The 24,263-nt window shown below is 43.4% G+C and overlaps 1 protein-coding gene and 1 non-coding gene across 2 annotated transcripts in view; both read right to left on the bottom strand.

Moving 5' to 3' along the window:
* Positions 1–24,263, bottom strand: part of LOC117202104 (sterile alpha motif domain-containing protein 1-like) — an 80,610-nt gene that overhangs the window by 5,347 nt on the left and 51,000 nt on the right. The window lies entirely within an intron of this gene.
* LOC117202125 (U6 spliceosomal RNA) lies at positions 9,250–9,356 on the bottom strand. Its single transcript, XR_004484310.1, has one exon. It is a non-coding gene; the product is annotated as a U6 spliceosomal RNA (small nuclear RNA).

Genomic DNA, 24,263 nt, shown 5'->3' with positions numbered 1-24,263 from the left:
GTCGAATGTAAATTCATTTACTACATTTGATGTATTTACTACAGTCGACGAACCTGCATTGACACCTCACTGTCACCCAAACCTAAAGTTGAACATTGGTTTTGTAAAGATCCACTCTTGGTGTTGTAAATTCTGTGGATTTTGGAAAATGCATCCACCTTCTCCTTGTATAGAGTCATACGAATAGTTTCATTGCCCTAAAAATCCTCTGTGTTCCACCTGTTCATTCCTCCTTCTCCCCAACCACTGGCAACCACTGATCTTTTTACTGTCGCCATAGTTTTTTCTTTTCCAGAGTGTCACGTACCTGGAATCACATAGTATGTAGCCCTTTCAGATTGTATTCTTTCACTTAGTAACATGTCTTTTCATGGCTTGATAGCTCATTCCTTTTGATGGTTGAATAATAGTCCACTGTATGGATGTACCACACTCTATTTATCCATTCAGTTACTGAAGGATATCTTGGTTACCTCCAAGTTTGTGCAATTATGAATAAGGCTGCTATACTTCATCCATTTTATGGTTGAATAATATTCCATTATATTTTATAATTTATACTATTATTATCTTGTTTATCCTTTCATTATCTGATGAACATTTGGATTGTTTCCACCTTTTGGCTACTGTGAATAATGCTGCTAGAAACATCTTATACATGTTTTTGTTTGAATACCTGTTTTCAATTCTTCTGGGTATTTACCTAAGAGTGGAATTGCTGGGTCATGTGGTAATTCTATGTTTAGTCACTTTGAGGAGCTGCCAAACTATTTTCCAAAGTGGCTGCACCATTTCACATTCTCACCAACAGTGCATGAGTGTTCCAACTTCTCCACATCCTCACCAACACTTGTTATTGTCTGACTTTTTTATTTTAGCCATCCTAGTGGATGTGATATGGTATCTCATTGTGGTTTTGTTTTGCATTTCCGTGATGACTGATGCTGCAGAGCATCTTCTCATGTGCCTATTGGCCATTTGTATTTCTTTCTTGGACAAATGTCTATTCAGATCCTTTGTCTTCTTTAAGTTGGGTTATTTGTCTTTTTATAATTGAGTTGTGAGAGTTCTTTATATTTTCTGGATACAAGCCCCTTATCATATATATGATCTGCAATATTTTCACCCACCCATGCACTCTGATATAGTGCTTGCCTCCCTCTCCTTGCCCTCCACTGCCACCCAGAAAAACCGGAAACAGAGAGTGTAAACAGAGTTTTGATTTGTTTTTAAAAGCTCACCCACTTCTTTCAAAATAATTGAAAGCAGAGACTCAAACAGATATTTGTACACCAGTACTCAGAGTGGCATTATTTGAAGTAGCCAAAAGACAGTAACACAAAAAGTAAATTATCGGAAAGACATCTGGCTTTGGAGTAAACCTGCCTGGGTTTGACTCCTGGCTCTGCCATGAGGCCTTAGGCAAGTTACCTCCCTCTCTGGGCCTCAGTTTCCTCACCTGTACAATGAGGTGGTAATAATTCCTTCCTGAGAAGGGCCCTGGCTCAACAAGAGAATGAGCTGAGCGATGTCCAGCATCGGGGCAGTGTGATGAAAGGGGTTCTCAACTTGGAGAGAAGAGACCTAGAGGAAGGTTTCCTCTCAGCCCCATCTTTGCTGTCAGTACGACTTTGGGCAAGCTGGTCTTCTAGATCTCAGTTTCCCTGTCTGTAAAGCGGGGATATTAGCACCTGCCCCTATTACACACTGTAAAGTTGTGAGGTTGATAAGAAAGTGTTCAGTAAAAGGAACAGTGTTATACAAAATGGAGATTAGAAAATAGAGAAATACTTGGCAGAATGATGAACTGTTAACCCAGAGTGTTGTTGTTAATTAAAAATGATCCTGCATAATATTCATCCATTAACATGGATAATTATGCAGACTATGTAGAAACAGGCGACACCATTTATGAGAGACAGGATGCTTACAAAGTTATATGGACACAAGAATCAGAACTATGCCCAATGACGTATAATGTAGACAAAGACTAGACGGGATCACGGAAAAGATGTAAGTAATTATTGGACACAGGCCTCGGGAGGATTATAGAAGATTGAAACACATTCCTGGAAAGTCATCGTCATGTTTTTACAGTAAGAATATGATTTTAAAAAAAAATAAGTGTGGTGGGGGTCGTTTGGGGACAGGCTGCACTTGAATTCTGGCCCTCATGCCCACTGGCTTTGTCGGCCACTGGAGACCGAAACCACAGCAAGCGTCGCCCTGCGGAAGCCCTGCCCTGTCTGTCCTGCCCCCTGGCCTTCCCTGCCCTTCAACACTCACATCCTCAAATGAGAGATGGACCACAGGCCGCTCAACATATGGGACATAACTGTGCTTCCTTAACATATTTTTTTTTTTCAGTCAAAGTAAGAGTCCCCTGTTCTTCTCTTCCAATCCCCAGGGCAACCACCTCTCACCTGTTCAGCTGTTTCTTCTGAATGTTATCTGCATATCCCTGTGCAAACACTGCTATTTCTCTATTTTATGTTTTAACAGTATATTCATTGACTTCCTGCTATTGGAAGAGGGTTTAGCTCACTCAAGCTTAGCCTCCCTCTCCCTCTGTCTCATTTTCCCAACACAATTATATCACTATTTCGGATTATATCACCACTTGTCATTTTAGGAAACACACTACACTCTTCTTGTTCACCCACTGTTATCTCCCAACGCTGATCCCCACCGATGCCTCCTGAGAAGGGGCAGCTCACGCTGCAGCCTCCCCTCATCTCTCCTCCTTCCTCCTCTCCCCCGTTTCGGTCATATGTACTTTTACCTCGTCTCCATCCATAGCATTCCCGTTGTTTCGTAACTGTAATGAAGCCTTCCATGCTTTGCTTAAAGATTGATTCTAAAACTAATAAACAATGTTTACTTTACCGAGATTTATATACATACACATGTGGCTCGTTGCCCGGCCAGTGACATACCTGCTTATGTTTGCTTTCTTGCAGTACTTTTCTTGAATCAGGAATTTCAAATAGCTTTTCTTTTTTATCTAGCAGTAGTTGGCTTCATCATATTCTCAATTTCTCCCTAACTTTCCATCCCAACAGGTGTTCTATTGAGTTTTTCCCCTCCCCAAGGATCTACCTTCTAGAGTCTTCTGTGCTCCTGCTTCAGTCTGGACAGTAATAATCCAGGAACTTCTTTTCACTAATTTCCTGGGCTCGATCCACACTTTCGGAGATTTGGGTTACATTCTTGAATTTCTTTCCTTATTTTGCCAGAGCATACCATTAAGTAACATCTTACGCAGAGGTGTATGGTGGGTAAAATTTCTAACTATTTTACGTTTGGAAATGTATTTATTTTGCCTTTAGACTTGATTGATGCTTGGACTGGGCATTGAATTGTAGGTTGTAAATCAAGTTCCCTTAAGACTTTGAAGGCACAGCTCTGTTGCCTGCTATATAGATTTTTCTATTGAAAACCCTGATCCATTCTCATTCTATCACTTTCTAGGGACCTAACTCTCAGTGGAAGATTTTAGGGTGCTCTCCTTATCCTGACTGACCTCTAGTTCAGTGATGTTCCCTGTTTCAGGTGTGGGCCTTCTTCACGCACTGTTCTGAGGTCTTGTGTCCTTCATCTCTGAGAAATTTTCCTGTATTATTTCTTTGATAATTTCCTCTCCTCTGTGTTTTCATCCTCTTTTTTCAGAAACTCCTAATGCTTGGATACTTTTTTGATTCTTCCTCCCTATCTCTCCTCTGTTGGCTTGTATTTTCCATCTCTGGCTTGATGTTTTCAAATCACGCAAGGATATATAAGCTCGAGAACAATTTGTCTTTTCGCTTACAGTCTTATATGAAAATGTATTTCTTGTTATATTGTCTATAATAACAGAGTGACAGGCATTTCAGACAAGAAATGTTTACTTAAGACTTTTAGGTTAACCATAAGACATAAATCAAAACTGCCTTCCGTGAGCGAGGCTCTGAAAACTTCACTACAAAAATGAGAGTGTGGGATTTTGGCGGCCTTAGATGAAGACTTCAGTAACTAGGTGAGGCGGGAGCCAGGTAGGAAAGAGAAAACTGTGGTCTTGTCAAGTGCTTCAGGTGCCACTTCTGGTCCCCATGCTCTTGGGCCATGCTGCCCCCTGCTCCCACCCATGCCAAGAAGTGGGTAGCGTCAGCCAATCGGGCCAAGGAACTGAAAGGTTCACATCTCAAGTCTGTGATGGGGTCTTCCCCGAGCAAGGCAGCTGGACTGGGAAGGGCAGGGGAGGCCTCCCTGCCAAAGATAGAAGCTAATCAAGGCACTAGGCAGGGGGAAGCAGGATCCAGGCAGACAAACATCAGAGAAGGGCCCAGAGTGAGGTTTGAGGGAATGTCAGTTAATAAACTGACAGAGGCTCCGAATGCTAACCACATCCAAGGTCGTGTGGGTCAAGGGAAGCAGCATTCATCAGCTTAGGGGGCTGAGCAGGCTCTTCCCCAACCTAGACCCGTTACCTCCATGATGCAGGGTCTTCATCTTCATCAAGAAGATGAAGCAACAGAATAGAAACATAGAGGCTCAAGGGCCTGATGTTCTTGCACCCTGAGTACATGACTATTCCTCCTTAAGCCTGTATTCGTCCTTTGTGTGCCGTGATGTTGCCCAGAGCTTTGTATTAAGCACCCCCTCAACCCCACCCCATTGTCAGTTGGCTTCACTGTGAGGGGAAGGAAGAGACACATGCACACAGACACACACAGAGCACCGCCACCACGCCAGCTGGTTCTTTCCTTATGTACAAATATGCTGTGCATGAAGGAAAGAACACTCTGCTCAACACTGTGGTACACTGAGCTGGGACTGGAGCCGCAGCGCTGAGTCAGATGCCCTTCCTGCTTCCGTATCCCGTGGGGGAGCAGACATGTGAACAGAAGAGGGCTGGCAATTCCTTCATGGGTCAGCTGCCTCCAAATGAGAGGCTTGGCAGGAGAGGAGGCCTGCAACCTGTTGTCCCTCTGTTCATTATTTGCTGAAAGAATACTCTAGATAATTAGTCATTCATGCAAATGTTTACTTACTCAACAAATGTCTATTGGATTCCAGTAATGATAATAATTAGCGCTCATTGAGTGCTTGCTCTGTGTCAGGCACAGTGCTAAGCCCTTTGAACTCCATTATGCACCAGATGTTAGGAGGACAGAGATAAAGACACAGTAACTGCCTTCAAGTTGTCGAGAGGCCAGGAATGAACACTGCAACCATTTCATGTAACCTTCACAACAACATCCTGTGAAGTACCGTTCCTGAGAGGTAGTATAGTATAACAGAGTCCCTTTTGTATCAGGGACCTGGGTTTGAAACCTGTTTATACTAATTTTTGGCTGTGTAGCCTTGGGCAATTTACTTAAACTGTTTAAGCCTCAGTTTTCCCATCTATAAAATGGGCATGGAATTCATAACAGCTATGTCTTATGGAGTTGTGAGGGTTAAAGGAGGTAATGCATTTAAAGTGCTACCGCATTACTTGGCACATAGTGAGCTATTATTAAGCCTAGGGTATTACGGGATCCCAGGAATTAACTTAGCATAATGTTAAATTAAGGCAGCCCAAAGGCATTTTTTACCCACAGGACGAGTAGGAGTTAGACAGAGAGGGAAGTGGAATTAGTCTAAATGGTTTCTATTATTCTGGTTGGAAGCCCAGCATTGCCTTCCTGCTCCCCAACAGTATTTCCGTGGAGCCACAGAGACCTCTTCAATTCCAACTTCTACCACCATAACTCACAGTGCGTAATTGCGGTAGGCCTTGGAGAAGTCTCTTCTTGTTTCTGGGCTTCAGATTCTTCATCTTTACAGAGAAAATGCTCTAACAATCCCACCTAGGAATCTATCCTTAAGTATGTTCATGACAGCATTACCAATAATAGCAAAAACTTGTAAGCCATATAAATATATAGCAATGGAGAAATAGTTTAATAAATTATGATGCATTCATATACAGAAGACAATATAGCTGCTACAAAGATAGAGGTAACTCCATATGAGTTGATATAGAGAAATGTACTCTAGTGAGCCATAATTTATATGCAATAAATGCATTAATTTGGGGGAATGCAATACAGCTCTATGCATTTTGGCAAAGGTATTCACTTGTCACCATCCCTCCCACCAAGAAAAAACATTTCCATCACTTTAAAAATTCCCCTCATGCCACTTTTCCATTAATCCCTCCTCATCCACGCAGAAGCAACCGCTATTCTGATTTATAACACCATAGATCCATTTTGTCTCTTCTTAAACATCATATTTTTGGAATTACAGTTTTTAAAATATTCAGTTATGTTGTTTCAAGTAACAGTAGTTTCCTTGTTGTTCCTGTTGTACATTGAGTGCTTGTGTTCCCCCCAAATTCATACGTTGAAGCTCTAAGCCTCAGTGTGGCTGTATTTGGAGATGGGGCCTTTAAGGAAATAATTAGGTTGTGAGGTTATAAGGGTGGGGCCTTGATCCAATAGGATTAGTGTCCTTATAAGAAGAGGCATAAGGCAAAGGTCATGTGAACACACAGCAACATGGTGGCCACCTCCTAGCCAAAAGAAGAGGCCTCAGAAACCTACTTGGGCAGCACCTTGATCTTGGACTTCCCAGGCTCCAGAACTGTGAGAAATAAATGTCTGTTGTTTAAGTTACCCAGTCTGTGGTCTTTTGTTAAGTTACCCAGCCTGGGCAGAGTAGCATTCTGCTGTTTATTTCTATACCACAGTTTGTTTATTCCCATAAATGTTCATTTGGGTTTTTCCAGTTTTTGGCCATTATGTGCAAATTTGTGTGACCAACTTGAATCTCTGTATTATATGATAAATGTATGTTTAACTTTATTAAAAAGCACCAAACAGTTGTCCAAGGTGGTAGTACCATTTCATATTCCAACCAGAAATAAATGAGAGTTCCATTTGCTCCATAACCTTGCCAGCACTGGGTATTTTCAGTGTTTTAAATTTTATCCATTTAAGTGGGTGTAAAGGTCTATCTCATTGTGGGTTTTTTTAATAAATTTATTTATTTTTGGCTGCTTTGGATCTTTGTTGCTGCATATGGGCTTTCTCTAGTTGCAGTGAGCGGGGGCTACTCTTAGTTGTGGTGCGTGGGCTTCTCCTTGCAGTGACTTCTTTTGCTGCAGAGCACAAGCTCTAGGCACACGGGCTTCAGTGGTTGTGGCACTTGAGCTCAGTGGTTGTGGCTCATGGGCTGTAAAGCACAGGCTAAGTAGTTGTGACGCACGGACTTATTTGCTCCACGGCATGTGGGATCTTCCCAGGCCAGGGCTCAAACCTGTGTCCCCTGCATTGGCAGGTGGATTCTTAACCACTGCGCCACCAAGGAAGCCCCTCATTGTGGTTTTAATTTGTATATTCCTGATGACAAATGATGTGGAGCACCTTTTCACATGATTATTGGATATTCAGATATCTAGTTTTCAGATATCTAGATATTTAGTTTTTTTTTTTTTTTATATATAGTTGACTTTGGTTTAGATATTTAGTTTTTGAAATACTTTAAGTCTTTTGTTCTTTTTTATTGCATTGTCTTTTATTTTTAATTTGTAGGAGTTTTTATATATTTTGAATATGAGTCCTTTGCCAGCTCTATGTATTGCAAGTATTTTCTTTTAGTCTGTGGCTGTCTATCCACTTTCTTAATTATATATTCTGAAGAACAGGAGTTTTTAATTTTGATAAAGTACAATTTATTTATGTTTCTTTTATGATTAGTGCCTTTTGGGTCTTAAGAAATTTTTGCTTACCCCAAGGTCATAAAGATATTTCCTGTTTTAGAAGCTTTTTCGAGAAGCTTTATTGTTTTAGCTTTCACATTTAGACCTCTAATCCATTTGAGTTAATTTTGGTGTATAGTGTAAGGTATGAACTAATGGTCATTATTTTCCATATGGATATACAGTTGTTCCAGAACTATATGTTGAAAAGATTATCTTTTCCCCATTAAATTACCTTTGAAACTTTGTCAAAATTCAACTGAACCATATGTGTATTGACCTATTTCTAGACTCTCTATTCTGTTTCCATTGATCCTTATGTCAATAACATAGAACGTCTTAAAAGCAGGTAATATAAGTCTTCCAACTTTATTGTTTTTCAGAATAGTTTGATTCTTCTAGGTCAGTTGAATTTCCATATAAGCTTTAAAATAAGCATGTTGATTTCTACAAAAAAAAAAAAAACAGCTGAGCTTCTGATTAGAATCTATAGGTCAATGCACTCAATCTATAGATCAATTTGCAGAATTGATATCTTAACAATATTGAGTCTTCCAATCAATGGACATTGTAAACCTTTAAAATTCCTCTCAGGAATGTTATGTAGTTTTCGGTGTACATGTCTTAGTCCTATTTTGTTAAAATTTTCCCTAAGTATTTAACATTTTTTGGTATTTTTGTAGAAGTTCTTTTAAAATTTTATTTTTCAATTATTCATTGCTAATATATAGAAATGCAATTGATTTTTTTACATTGTCTTTTTATTATGCAAATCCTCCCATTAGTTATAGTAGTGGTTTTATAGATCCCTTTGAATTTTCCATGCATTAAATCATGTTATCTGCAAGTAGTTTTATTCTTCAATATCAATTTTTATATATTTTATTTTTTTTCTTGCCTTGTTACATTGGTTAAGATCCCTGAATCTATGTTGAAGAGTTGTGGTAAGAATCCTTGTTTTGTTATGAATTTTAGGGGAAGGTGTTCAGTCTTTCACCACTAGGTATGATGTTAGCTGTAGATTTTCATAGATATTTTTTATTAGATTGAGCAAGTTTCATGTTATCCCTTGTTTGCTGAGAGTTTTCTTTCTCTTTTTAAAAAAATCATGAATCAGTTTGATTTTGTTATATGCTTTTCTTGAATCTATTGAGATGTTCAGACAGTTGTTCTCCTCTATTCTATTAACATTGTGAATTACATTGATTGGTTTTTGCATATGAAACTAGCCTTGCATTCCTGGGATAAACCACATTTAGTCATGATGTATTGTTTTTTATGAATTGGCAGATTTAATATGCTAATATTTTGTTTAGGATGTTAATGTCTATATTCATAAGTGATTTGGGCTTGAAATTTTCTTATAATGCCTTATGTCAGATTTTTATTTTTTGCCATTCAATTGGTGTCTTTATTCATACATGTTGATTTTTCCCAAGGAGAAACTGTTGAAGGGCGAGGAAGGGAGGGCTGAGTGGGGAGCCATGGCTTGTTTTTCCTCCATCCAATGGAAGAAGTGAGAGAAAAATATGGAACACTTTAAGAATCTGTGTATCATCCTTGTGCAGGGGCCATACTGATCTGCTCTGTATCATTACAATTTTAGTATATGTGCTGCCAAAACGAACACCCTTTGTCAGATTTTGATATTAGGTTTATGTTATGCTGGTTTGGAATTGTTTTTCTTCCTTTGTTCTCTGAAAACATTTGTATAAAATTGGAATTTTCTTTTTAAATTTTTTAATAGAATTCACCAGTTAAGCCACATAGGCCTGGAGTTTTCTTTGTGGGAAGGTTTTAAATTACGAATTCAATTTCTTTAACAGAATATGGGGTGATTCAGATTTTTCACTTCTTCTTGGTTCAGTCTTAGAAAGTTTTGTTCTTCAAAGAATTTTTTGATTTCCTGTAAGTCATTGAACTTACTGCTGTAAACTAGAGTCAAAATGAATTGTTCACTTTAAAATATTAATTTTTTAATAGATCTTTATTGGAATATAATTGCTGCACAATACTGTGTTAATTTCTGTTGAACAACAAAGCGAATCAGCCATATGCATACACATGTCCCCATATCCCCTCCCTCTTGAGCCTCCCTCCCACCCTCCCTAACCCACCCCTCTGGTCATCACAAAGCACCGAGCTGATCTCCCTGTGCTATGCTGATGCTTCCCACTAGCTAACTATTTTACATTTGGTAGTGTATATATGTCGATGCTACTCTCACTTTGCCCCAGCTTCCCCCTCCCACCCTGTGTCCTCAAGTCCATTCTCTATGTCTACACCTTTATTCCTGCCCTGCAACTAGGTTCATCAGTACCTTTTTTTTTTTTTTAGATTCCACATGTATGAGTTAGAATATGGTATTTGTTTTTCTCTTTCTGACTTACTTCACTCTGTATGACAGACTCTATGTACATCCACCTCACTACAAATAACTCAATTTCGTTTCTTTTTATGGCTGAGTAATATTCCATTGTATATATGGGCCACATCTTCTTTATCCATTCATCGGTTGATGGACATTTAAGTTGGTTCCTTGTCCTGGCTATTGTAAATAGGGCTGCAGTGAACATTGTGGTACATGTCTCTTTTTGGTTTTCTCAGGGTATATGCCCAGTAGTGGGATCACTGGGTCATATGGTAGTTCTATTTTTAGATTTTTTAAGGAACCTCTATACTGTTTTCCATAGTGGTTGTATCAATTTACATTCCCATCAACAGTGCGGGAGAGTTCCCTTTTCACCACATCCTTTCCAGCATTTATTGTTTCTAGATTTTTTGATGATGGCCATTCTGACTGGTGTGAGTTGATACCTCATTGTAGTTTTGATTTGCATTTCTCTAATAATTAGTGATGTTGTGCATCTTTTCATGCGCCTCTTAGCCATCTGTATGTCTTCCTTGGTGAAATGTCTATTTAGATCTTCTGCCCATTTTTTAACTGGATTGTTTGTTTTTTGGATATTGAGCTCCATGAGCTGCTTGTATGTTTTGGAGATTAATCCTTTGTCTATTGTTTCATTTGCAAAAGTTTTCTCCCATTCTGAAGGTTGTCTTTTTGTCTTGTTTATGGTTTCCTTTGCTGTGCAAAAGCTTTTACGTTTAATTAAATCCCATTTGTTTATTTTTGTTTTTATTTCCGTTAATCTAGGAGGTGAGTCAAAAAAAGATCTTGCTGTGGTGTATGTTAATTTTATGTGAATTTTACCTCAATAAAAATAAATGAATAAAAATATATTATGGATTTTCTAGTTCTAGCCATGACTCAGTAGCTGTGATCAGCCTTAACTTCTCCTTATGAATAACTATAAAAGCAAACAAAAGATATGAAACAAGTGATTTCAGGCCTCGGGCAAGTGCTGAGCTGCTACCTTGAGAGAAGGGTAACACAAGAGGCAAACCCCATATTCATCCCAGCTTTCTTGCAGGGAAGGTGGTTTCCAAGTTTCAGAGGGTTAGGTGGAGCCCAAGCATATAACAGCAGTTGCACTGGGTAGAAAAGCAGGGGCCTCATGGAGGAAACTGACCAGAGTTCAGAGCTGCTAAGGGGGTGGGAACTCACAGGGTATGGAGTGGAGAAAACTGCAGAAACAGACCCCAGAAATCTGCAAAGGGGTTCCCTTCAGGGACCTAGACAACTGCTAAGCTGCCTATGCCCGGGGTGATCGTTCACAAGGTCTGGTAGAAAATAGCTGCTGAGGGGCTGAGAGTTCAACAGAGATTTCAGAGACTTCAGGATACTGGGGCAACCCAGTATTGGAGTTCTGACCCAGCCAGAGTGGAGAAACACAGGGCATTCAGTGGAGACCCCAGGAAGACTGTGTTTTAGGAATAAGAACCATGCTCCAGGAGTAAGCACCATGCTGTAGGATTAAGGGTCAAACCAAAACTGACCCACCTTAGCAAAGACTCAAACCAAGCTTCAACAAGGCCAAGGTGACCCATCAACAATTTAACTGTCTGACAGAAAAAAATTCAACACTCTGTAGCAAAAGACTTTCAAAAGCCCAGTCCCCATGCTACATCAATCATAATACCAAGAATGTAATGAAAAATTACTACCCATTTTTCTTTTTCTTATTTATTTATTTATTTATGGCTGCATTGCGTCTTTGTTGCTGCGTGCAGGCTTTCTCTAGTTGAGGAGAGCAGGGGCTACTCTTTGTTGCCATGTGCGGACTTCTCATTGCAGTAGCTTCCCTTGTTGAGGAGCACGGGCTCTAGGCACGTGGGCTTCAGTAGTTGTGGCATGTGGGCTCAGTAGTCGTGGCTTGCAGGCTCCAGAGCACAGGCTCAGCAGCTGTGGCGCATGGGCTTAGTTGCTCCATAGCACGTGGGATCTTCCCGGACCAGGGATCGAACCGGTGTCCCCTGCACTGGCAGGTGGATTCTTAACCACTGCGCCACCAGGGAAGTCCACTACCTATTTTTCTATTCCTATCAATTTTCTTGACCTTTGTTCTGAGATATGACTAAGTTACTTAGACACAGTTTGATTCTTTTAGGCTTGTTTTTAAGCTTCGTCAGGTGAACCAAAGCAGCATTTATTCTCGGGCTAATCTTGTCCCACTTTTTCCATTGCAAACCTTTTCTGAGGACACCAACTGAATATTCTATCTAAATTATGTGAATAGTGCTGCTATGATCATGTATGTACCTGCATTTGTTTTAGTACCTCTTTGCAATTCTTTTTTGATATACACTGGAAGTGGAATTGCTGGGTCATACGGTAAATCTAATGTTTAACTTTTTTGAGGAACTGCCAAGTTATTTTCCACAGTGGCTGCACCATTTTCCATTGCCATCAGCAACATACAAGTGGTCCAGTTTCTCCTCATCCTTGCCAACACTTGTTATTTTCCATTAAAAAAAAATTATAGGGCTTCCCTGGTGGCGCAGTGGTTGAGAGTCCGCCTGCCGATGCAGGGGACACGGGTTCGTGCCCCGGTCCGGGAAGATACCACGTGCCGCGGAGTGGCTGGGCCCCTGAGCCATGGCCGCTGAGCCTGTGCGTCCGGAGCCTGTGCTCCGCAACGGGAGAAGCCACAACAGTGCGAGGCCCGCGTACCGCAAAAAAAAAAAAAAATTATAGCCATCCTAGTGGGAGTGAAGTGGTATCTCATTGTGATTTTGATTTGCATTTCTCTAATGACCAATGACATTGGGCATCTTTTCATGTGCTTATTGGATATTCTTTTAGGAAATGTCGATTCAAATCTTTTGCTCAATTTTAAATTATGATGTATTTTAGTGAGAATAATCAGTATGGGTACTATGATCCCAACTTGATAAAATAGTAAACATTGTGTGTGTGTATGTGTGTGTGTGTGTGTGTGTGCAAATACATACTAGAGCATAATGGTTAGATGCACAAACTTTTTAGCACTGTCTGGTTGTATCCTACTTCTGCCTTTTACCACTTGCATAACCATAGGCAAGTTACCTAATCTCTCTGTGTGTTGGTTTCCTTGTCTCTGAAATGGGGATAATTACCTCTTAGTGCTGATGTCAGGATGAAATGAGAATGCATATAAAGGGCTTAGAACAGTGCTCATATAATAATAATAATAGTAATAATAAATAATGCTTATACAATAATAATAACATCGACAATGATATACAGATATATGTTGGTATATGCATAGAAAAAGGTCTGTTAGGAAAGACAGTCAATTGCTAACAGGGATTTATGTTGGAGAATAGGATTGGCAGGGGACAGGGCACATTCTCTTTTTAATTCATGTTGTTTTGTATTGTTTGAATCTGTTAAAACAAGTATATAAAAGAAAAATTTAAAGCTCAGTGATGTAAAAATAAAGGAACTTTCTGCTTTAACACTGACCTTTAACCTTAACGCTCACTCCAGGCTCTTCACAATTGCCGGATGGCCTTATTTTTCTTATGACTTTTCAGAGGCTGCAGTTTGCCGTAGCTTTCCAAGAAAGGACAGTGAGGTGGCCCCTGTGCAGCCCTCCACAGCATTCCCTCTCCACTCTGCATCTCTGTTCTCCAGCTACTCAGAACTTCCTCTAGTTCACGCATGTCTTGCTTTCTCAGGCTTAAGAGACTTTCCACTTTGTTCCCTCTGCCAGGAAATACTGCTTCAGACTCCACCCCTACGTGCCTATTATCCTCCCGAACTTGCTTGCTGTGGAAAGCCTTACTTTGTCCTCCTTCCAAGCTGTGTTTTGTGTCCCTCCCTTCCCTCTGCTTGTCTAGTGCTCTGTGGGATGCCAAGTTTACCTCTCGTCACACCGTATTGGGAATGACGTGTCTATATCCTCTGAGAGTGAACAGGTAGAAGAGGAGCCATGTTTATTTCCACCATGGCTTTGTGATTTTATCCCCAAAGGCTAGCACATGGCCAGAAACATGGGAAGTGCCCGTAACTTTTGTTAAACAACAGAATGAAAGAAGGAGAAACCCAAGCTGCAGCCCTCATCTGTGTATCCTGGCTTATTTAGTATATGACGCCACGCCTCATAAACATAGAGCTTTAAGGATCTAAAGAAAATCCTCTGGGGGAAATTTCCCCAAATGGAAAGCTAAGTAGACTGAAGACCCTTGGCCCTTCACACAAGAGAGCTGCCTACAGATTCAAAAACAACTGATGACTATCTCCCATCCAATTCTCCTGGATATTACTGGAAGATCATTTCTTTCTTTGAAATAAAGCAAGATGGGTTTTGTCCTAAGCCTGTGAGTTTCAAAACAGCCACCCCCTCAAGTTCCAGTGGTGGTGCAGCTGTTCCAAAAATGAAAATAATTAGAAAAATATTTGTAGCTCCCTGAGAAACAAATAACTCAAAGTTTCCCAAATTTCCCTACAAAAAAATTCAGAGGTACTGAGTGTCCAGCATGTGTTTCTTGCACAGGGACATCATAGAGTTGAGAGGCTAATGTTGAGTTAGGCTTCCAAGCATCCTTCAGAACAATGGTGTGCAAATGAGGGGTCACATGACTGCATCACCAGAACAGCTGAGTTCCCATGAGGCACTACTAAGGAAGGCACCCGGCCAGGAGAGTCCATCCTTCCATGAGCCAATGTCCAGATCATAGTATTGCTAAACTTGAAAAATTCATCGCGGGTAATTATTGTTAGTATTGGTGTGAGTTATTGTAACCTATTCTCTTTGGCTTGTGTATTTGATGGTTGTGTGTTTAGGTTGTTGTTACAGTGATGCTGGGGTTGAGTGTGTATTTTACTTGATATTTTAAATTTCTTGTGGAATTTATGAGATTTTTAGTGATAATAAACACGGCTCGTTATTCTGTGTGAACAGGTAATAGAGTTATAGATGCAGGGATGAATAGGATACGGGAGAGATCACCTATATAGGATATAGGTGAGGCACCAATCATGGCCAACTGGAAGGGATGCTTAATGTGGCCTGTCCCACAGGGTCCAGAGAGGACACTTGCCCCTCAATCTCAGCTGCCCTGCGGCTCAAAACAGATGAGAAGAACCTCTTGCCTTTCCTAAGCATACTCATCACTTAACAGACTTCCAGTGTCTGGGAAGCTGGCGCTGTTGCCTGGCATCCCATGATGTCCCAGCTCCTAGCTGAGGTTGAAACTGATCTCTGGGGGTGCAGTGGTTAAGAATCCGCCTGCCAATGCAGGGGACACGGGTTCGAGCCCTGGTCTGGGAAGATCCCACGTGCCGCAGAGCAACTAAGCCCGTGCGCCACAACTGCTGAGCCTGCGCTCTAGAGCCTGCAAACCACAACCACTGAGCCCGCATGCCACAACCACTGAAGCCCGTGCGCCTAAAGTCTGTGCTCCGCAACAAGAGAAGCCACCGCAATGAGAAGCCCATGTAGCCCCCGCTTGCTGCAACTAGAGGAAGCCCGTGCGCAGCAATGAAGACCGAACGTAGCCAAAATAAATAAATAAATAAAAAACAATTAAAAAAAAAAAAAAGATTTCTGGAACAGCCAAGGATGTGGATCTGGCCTTCGCAGAGGGTTTTGTAACCAGGGTAGAAGTAGCCATAGTCAGAGTTACATTTCTGCTTCTTAATATCCAAGACAGACCTGGGAGTCAGTGCCAGTACTATTAATATTAATCACCACCACCGTCATCATAGCTAACATCTGAGCGTTTATTATGTGCCAGGCACTCTGTGAAATACTTGAGATGGAACATTTTATTTGATCTTCCCAAGAATCCTATGGGGTTTACCCTCATTTTACAAATGAGGGACCTGGGCTGAGAAGCTAAGTAATTAGCTCAAGGTCACCTAAGTTGTTAGTGGAGGAGGTAAGATACAAACACAGGCAGGTTTGGGGGCAGCGGTGTGGACCCACCCTATGGTCACCTCCAATGAGTCATGTCCTTGCATTATCCCGTCCCCCTGAGTTTGGGCAGAAACTGTGACTTGCTTCCAATGCATAGAAAATGCAAGGGTGATGGATGTCACTCCCAAGGTTATGCTATTTATTCAATAATATATGACTCCATCTTAGCCAACCGGAGCAAGATTCTCCTGATGGCCTCACAGAACAAACACCCTGCTGTGAAGAGCCTGTGGAGAGGACCACGTGGCAGGGAACTTTGGGTGACCTCTGGGACTTCAGGGCAACCTTCAGTCGACAGCCGGTAATTGGCTGGGGCCCTCGCTCATACAGCTACAAGGAAATGAATTCTGCCAACAACCCGCATGAGTTGGGGAGCAAATTATTTCCTAGCTGAGCCTCCACACGAGAACGCAGCTTGGTAGGGACACCTCGACTGCAGCCTTGTGAGGCCCTGGGCAGACCCAGGTAAGCCACGCCTGGCTCCTGACCCACAGGCGCTGTGAGGTAACAGTGTATTATTTCAAGGCATTAAGTTCGTGATGATTTGTCACATGGCGCGGAAAACTCATCCGCGGCCCATGCGCTCAACCAGCCCACCCACATTTGCAGCAGGTCCCTAGGCTCTGGTGTAGGGATCCCCCTGCAGAGTTGCTTTCCGGGGAGTTCCTGCCTCAGTTCTTGGGAAAGGGCCAGAGCAAGGGAATCCTGAGCTTCTTTCTGACAGGAGGCTGAGGAGTGGGGGACCCAGAAACAATGACCTCCTTATCTGAAAGAAGGGTCAGCAAGAAGCACGTGGAGCCTTCTGACATTTCTAGGAAAGTAGAGACTTTGGGTTGGGATTGAGGCAGAACAGCCAAGGACTGGTCCTAGCAGAAATGTGCTCTTGTGACATTGTACAGTGGGAAGCGGTCTGAGATTTGAACCTAGATGTCTCTAATGATGGTGTTCAGTTCAGTCAGTGCTGGGCCTCCAGGCACATTTCACCTTTACTTTCACTGCTGGAATTTCAAGTAAGGCCCACAGGCCACATGCACTTGGAGTGGTACCACATCTGCTAGACACTTTCAGTTTCTCTGCTCCAGCGAGCATGGCCCTAAAAAGACCATACTGCAGGACAGGGCTGCCTGCATAATTCTTCCGAAGATAAAGTACAACCCTCTGTCCAGGGACTCATCAAACTGTAAGTTTCCTCTTCCTGCTTGACCAGTGTGTGCCCAGCCAGACCTGTGCAGACCCGCCTTAACAAGGGCTGCTGTGTGAGGATGGAACAGGGCGTCTCCAGGCTCCAACCCGACTACTGGGGACACTGGACCCCTTCCCTGGTCCCCACGGGAACTGAGGGCCACACAAGAGCCGCCCCAGGCAGGCCTGCCCTCGGGCTGAGCTGGCACCGTCCTGGTAGCCATGGGGTCACCTTTACTGATCATACTTTCCAGAGAAGGGGAAGGAACAGACACGGCCTGAGCGCAGAGGTGCAGGCTTGGGCTGGTGTCTGGGAGTCGGCCTGCCCGGCCTGAGGGTGGCCATGGGGATTCTCCGCAAGCTGCCTCAAGAAGTAAGAACAGCTCTGATTCACCTCTTTGCAGGAGCCACAGGACATTTGGGCCCTGCTTCTACGTGCACACTGAAGGGACAAAACACGTGCCTGTTCAAAAATGTCCCTGTGTAGGGGGCGCCTGGACAGGGCCATCCCCCTGCTGCGCCTTATCCAGTCTATCTGCATTCCTGAGGCAGGATTTCCTGCAGGTGAGGCTCTAGCTTTCGAGAGAAGTGGAAGAGGACTTTCTCCCTGGGACTGGGTAGGAGGCCGGAGAGCAGAGCGTGGGGGGCGGGGTGGGGGCGGGGAGCCCCCCCACCCTCAGGCCTCCTTCAGAGATGGGAGGATTCCCACACCACTGTTCACACATGACCCCTCAGAGGCCAGGCCCAAGCTGGAGCTGTGGGCTGCGTTCCTGGGCCCTCCTGGGAAGGTCCATCAGAACAACAGAATGCATGCAAGTGAAATAGAGGCAGGCACCCACTTTAGCCAAAATGAATAAGGGTATTTAGGAAGACACAGGAAGCTGAAAACAAAAGGTATGTGCAGATGCGCGAAAGTCCAGTGTATCATTCACATCCCATCTGTGAAAAACACTTGAGAAAGACTCTGACAAAACAACACATGAATCCACGAGAGACCTCGGGAAGGACAAAGACGAAGTGACCCCCGAATCTTGCCAGTTTTAACAACAAAGGTGCGATCTCGCTCCAGCTGCCGGTCCCTTCTGAGCGCTGAGCTCACTTCTGCGTTCTCTTCAGTGTGGACCTGTTTGGCATCTAGGTGCATCTGTGTGCTTTTATCGCTTTCACTTTATGTTGATTTTTTGGGTTTTTTTGTTTTTTTTTTTACGTTGCTGTTTCCTCTTTTTCTGTTCCCTGGCCAACTGGTTGAGTCAAGTTCCCATTCATTCTGTTTCCCACTTGCTCAGCTAAGGAATTCTCCTGCCCTCTCCGAAATGCAGCTAAATATGGGGGCCCACCCTTTCCTTTCATTCCTAAAAGAACACACGTTTCTCTCCTATTATTTGAAAACAACACGCCAACTAAGGACGATAGGACAGAAATGTAGAAAGTGTGGGTCCCCAGTGACTGGGGAGCTTCGTTGTTAACCCCAAACAGTCTATTTTGGGGCTTATGTTACAAGAGAGAGGAACAGCTTCCCTATCTGCCTCTGGTATTTGGGATTTTCTGTTTCATGCAGCAGTGATAGATTATACTGTTCTGTCTGTCCCTGTGGGAGAATTACATAGTCCCACTTTACTGAGGACAGGCTTGGCCATATGACTGGATTTGACCAATGAAAACCTAGCAGAAGAGACCTCTGCCAGTTCAAGAGAAGCTTTGAGAACCACTGTGTTATTCCACCATTTTCTCTTTTCTGTTGCCATGAGCCCAGCAATGCCCTGCATAGGAGATGCTCTAACAGTCCAGGTCGCAAGGTGAAGGGCACATGGGACAGAGCTGTAGCCCCTTCACCATGGACCACTTGTGTGAGCAGAAACTGAATCTTGCAAACCCCTGAGATTTCGAAGTTATTTCTGAACACATAACCCAGTCTATTCAGACTGATATAATCGTCAGATGTAATCCTAGCTGCTGGTGTTTGTGTCTGAAATAGATTTTACTTAACAAAGCATCACGCCATCTCATATTTAATCAACACCCTGGACTTATAATTAACTTCATTTTCCTAGAAAGCGACGAGGACATAGATTAGGTCATCTTCCCAGAACGGCACAGCCAGTAGGGGGAGCAGAGCCAGATTTCAAACTCAGGACTGAATCCCTTGCTCATTTTACTGCAAGTAGCTGCCGCATGAGACAGTTCCAGCCTCCCTGGCACCACGACCGAAGCGCACAAGGGACTGGGCTCCTGCGTGGGGTTTTCTCATTTAATTTCATTTTTAGCTGGAGCGGCACATAGTACTAGGTTTCTGACTGTTACCTTTGGAGTCAGACGCATCACAAAGTAAGTATCCTCCAGCCCCCTAACTTCCCACGCTTTAGCAAAAAAGGAAGAAAAAGGTAACTGTCAATGCCCAGCTCCTGCTGCCAAACTGGGCATAAAAGTTAATGTTCAGTTTAAATGCTCCATACTTTCTGAATTAGAGGCCTGAATAATCCATTTCCTGAATGCAGGGGGAGGTTATCCTCAGTCTCACCTTTGTGCAGGAATTCTAGGCTTCTTGTGAGATTCAGACCTCAGGGCTGTGTACTTAGCAGAACAGGGTCCCCATTATCCAGGAGCCCAGGGCACACTGACTGTCTGCTTCACACTTCAGAGTCTGGCAGAATGGCCACCTTCTCCAGGAAACCCAGGCAGTCCCAGCTGGCTCCCCGGGAGAGAGCAAAACTTTTTCAAGGGTCCCTTTCACGAGGGGAAAAAAATCCTTCTCACACTGGCATAGACCTAACCATTCAAGGGCCTCTCAGAAATTTTTACACAGGACTTCAGCGGGGGAAGGGAGGAGGTGGGAAACAAAGGTAGAAGAGGGAAGAAAGGAACTCCTTGAACTTGATACTGGATGTGAACAAGAAAACTGTACAAGTTGATGGTGGGGGGAAGGGGTGAGGGGAAGCAGGGAAAACCACCGAAAGTCCCACAGACTAGATGGTTCGTTTTTATCTTGACAGTTTCCCTACCTGAGCTTTTCCGTAAATGGATTTCTAGATCTCCAGGCTATAATTTGGGGGCTAGTTAATGAAAAAAAGTTGATTTGGACCAAAGCACACTCAAAATCTCGGCTTGGGACTTCCCTCGTGGCTCAGTGGTTAATAATCCGCCTGCCAATGCAGCGGACATGGGTTTGAGCCCTGGTCCGGGAAGATCCCACATGCCGTGGAGCAACTAAGCCCCTGCGCCACAACTACTGAGCCTGCGCTCTATAGCTGGCGAGCCGCAACTATTGAGCCCACGTGCCACAACTGCTGAGGCTGCGCTCTAGAGCGGCGATCCGCAACTACTGAGCCCACGTGCCACAACTACTGAAGCCCACATGCCTTGAGCCCGTGCTCCACAACAAAGACAAGCCACCGCAATGAGAAGCCCGCGCACCGCCATGAAGAGTAGCCCCCGCTCTCCGCAACTAGAGGAAGCCCGCGTGCAGCAACGAAGACCCAACGCAGCCAAAAGTAAATAATAAAATAAAAATAAATAAATTTAAAAAAATAAATAAAGCTCTGCTTCTCACTAGCTGATTTATTGCCTCCTGCTCCTCTTGGAACTTCCCTTTAAAAGAGGGATGGTGTGGTTTTCTGATAAAGGCTCTTCTCCACCTCCATGCCCATTCTGAGGTGTACAAGTTAGGGACCACCATCCCCTAGCCTGGGCAAAGCTGGCATCAGGAATAGGGGAAAAACTTGGTGGGCTGGAAAGCGTAAAATAAGAGTGTGCCAAAGCAGCTGCCGGAACACCCACAGGTGGTGAGTCTGTTGGGGTGTCTGTGTTGCTACCTGCATGGCACAGAAGGCAGTGTTGCTACCTCGCCCATGGAAGTGCCTCTCTGTAGGCTGGATGGGGCTTCATATCTTAGTTTGGACTTGGATCAAGATTTCTGAGATGGCTTGAAAAGTCAGATGCTAAGAGGTGTCTAGAGTCTTGACAACAAGATGAATCACAGAGCCCTAGAGGAGTGAGACTTTCCCCTGAACAGCATCCCACCCTGAACTCAAGGATTAATCTCTTCACATTCAGCCTTTGACCCTAATCAGCTAGCCATGAACAGATTTAACAGCATGTGTTCACTGGCACTAAGAAGTTAATCCAGGTTGGAGACATGGATTTCTTTAGAGCTTGTGGGATTCATAAAGGCGTAAGAAACCCCAACGTCACCTGCAAGACTTTGAGCAGGGCTCTTCACCACATGCTGTCCTGACACAGAGGAGAGGGTGTGCCCAGCTCCTGGTATCACAGGCACTTTCTTTCAAAGTAAGGATGAGTTGGGCAGAGGCTCAAGTCACCTCCATAACTGATGGGGTATCTGTTAGCGATTGCTGTGTAACAAACCATCCCATACTAACCTAGGCTGATCATGGCTTGCCTTGCTCATGCCTCTCTTGTCAGCTGGTAGAATGGCTGGGCCCGGCTGGTCTAGGACGGCTTCCCTCACATTGCTGGCTTTTGGCTGCAGCAATGGGGGTGACTGAGTCACGAATCTCTCATCATCCAGCAGGCTAGCCCAGGCTTATTCTCAGAGAATGAGCAGAAGTGGGAAAGGCTTTGAAGCCTAAGCACAGAACTGGCTCAGTGTCACTTTTACTACCTTCTACCAACCAAAGCAAGTCACGAGGTCAGCCTGGATTCAAGGACTGAGGCAATCATCTCCACCCCTTGATGGGAGAAACTGTGAAGTCATATTATCAGTGCTGTAGGTAAAGGCAGATGTGGAGAATTAAGGCCATGTTTGTGATCAGATGTGGAGAATTAAGGCCATGGTTGTACACAAATGGATTAGCTGTGTTTGTGAGATGGCTGACCCAGCCCATGGGTGTGATGTTTGCCCTAGAACCCAAGTCATCTCTGTGTGAAGAGACTAGACTCACAGAGGAATCAGACCACAGCCTTGACCTCATTGAGGCCGTGTCCCTAACCAAGCAATTGTAGGGCCAAAGGGTTTCCCACATTCAAAATATTGCCTAGGAATTCTTCTCTCAGTACCTTTTGAGTGCTTCCTGCATTTCACAGAAAGGGAAACCATACAATCAAGTCTTTCAAATTTTTCTTTTTGAAGCAAGGTTTGAACTACCTAAGTCTTCTTTTTTGGAAACACCAGATCACAGTATGTCTGCTCTGTAGTTTCATGGGTTCCTGCTGGCTCCCTAAGACACTGCATACATGAAGAGATAGGAGGAGTAACATAAGCTCTGTGGCTTAAGGGTTACAAATCAAGCTTCATAAATCCGGGGCACAAATGTGACCTGCTAAGAACAGTGGTGAACGATGGTTCCTGTCTACAGTTATTGAGATCAGGGCTCCCAAGCGCTCGACTTGGATGTCTGAGTTGGTCTTCAGTGATGACCTTGAAGATCTCTAGGACCACCTGCACAAGCCAATAACGCCTCCAACTCTGGGGAGAAAAACAGCAACACTAGTGGGATGGCTGGATTCTCTGATCACCCCACACTCACCCCGCCCCAGGGTGATCCTATGGAAAAATGAAAAGTTGCTTTTCACCAAAAAGGTCAATGTGGCTGGTGGCTTGCCTATAAGCTGTTCCTCACTGCCCCCCACACTCTGCTTTCTTCCATGCCAACAGAAGCTTAATTTAGTTCCAGTACAGGTAGCAATGTGTTTTGGCAAGGTGGAACCCTCCCCAGCCCCAGAGAGTGAACGATGGATTGGTCCAAGCTAACCAATGTAACACGTTCTCCTGTGCTAGTGATTGGTTTAAGGACGGACATATGACCCACTTACCGGCCAACAGTACTTAAGAAGAAGTCGGCTGAGGGCTTCTGAGAGAGATTTCCCCCTAATACAAGGAGAGAAGGACTAGGAGAAACCTTCACTGCTTCCTTCCTGCTTTTAGATTTCATTGTTAGGGGAGCAAGTGATGTTTGGAGGCGTGTCAATCAACCTCTCACCACAAAGGGAAGGCCAAGAGAATCTCTCTAGGGTAACCCAACCAAGCTCCGACACCACTGAGTTGCAGGGCCAAGCTGGAAGCAGGGATAGAAACCCCTATTGTTTAAGCCACATTAATTAGATATTAAGTTACCTGCAGCCAAAAACATCCTAACTAATGCAGTTAGGGATCATGGAAACTGTAACATGTGAACTGAACGTATGGCTCTTTCACTTGCAGGGCTTTGGGGGTTGCCGTATCTCCCTGAGGTGTGTGTATATATATATAAAAGGTGGCAGTGGCAGGTAAAGGCAAACGATCTAATATCTGTGGTCTGGAAAAGGAAGCTATGGCAGTTCTATCAGTGTGTTGTGTCTGCTCTTCAGGGAAGGTTTGAGATAGAAATTTATCCTCTTTGGCAGAACATAGGAGATTTAGCTAACTTCTACCTAATCTGCCCATTTGCTCTTTTGCTATGCCATTTGGTTAGCCATATTGATAATGTCTCTTTTAGGAATGAGGCTTGGGTATCCATCCGTCAACCAGACCGCCAATGCATCTCGATGATGTGTGCCTTCAGTCTCAAGAGGTAACTTCGGGGTCTACGGACACGCTTGCTCCACTGTGCGGCAACTGTTTAATTTTTTTTCTGTGTCTGTCTTCCATGTTGGATTATGAGCAACTCACTGGCAGGAACCATATCTTTAATCTCAGTATTGCTAAGTTTGGCACAGGATCTGGACCATACAGTGCGCTTCACAGATGATTTTTTGAAAGAAAGAAAGAATGAATTATATAAAAAATTATTTGTAAATGCAAGTCCTACCAAGAGTAGATGACTTTTATGGCCACAGAATGACTTACTTTTTATCTGACTGCCTGAAAAAACTCTAATTAGGGATATTAGGATATCTTATCCCATTTTTAAACCTAACACATCCAAAAATACACTTTAAGGGGAATCAGCCCATCTTTCCACATGCTTTTTGTGGCATAGTTTGTGCCTAGAAAGCCTTTTTTAATGGGAAAGATGATGCTTCCTAAAGCAGTTCTCCTACTAAATGTGAAGGCGAGAAGTGGAAATATTATTCTCAGAGTTAAAAAAAAAAGATTTTTCATAAATTCACTAAGTAGT

The sequence above is a fragment of the Orcinus orca genome, chromosome 19 (genome assembly GCF_937001465.1).
Source record: "Orcinus orca chromosome 19, mOrcOrc1.1, whole genome shotgun sequence".
In the NCBI taxonomy this organism is placed as follows: domain Eukaryota; kingdom Metazoa; phylum Chordata; class Mammalia; order Artiodactyla; family Delphinidae; genus Orcinus; species Orcinus orca.
Note: the sequence above shows the minus strand (reverse complement) of the source record. Positions and strands in the feature narration are given on the sequence as shown.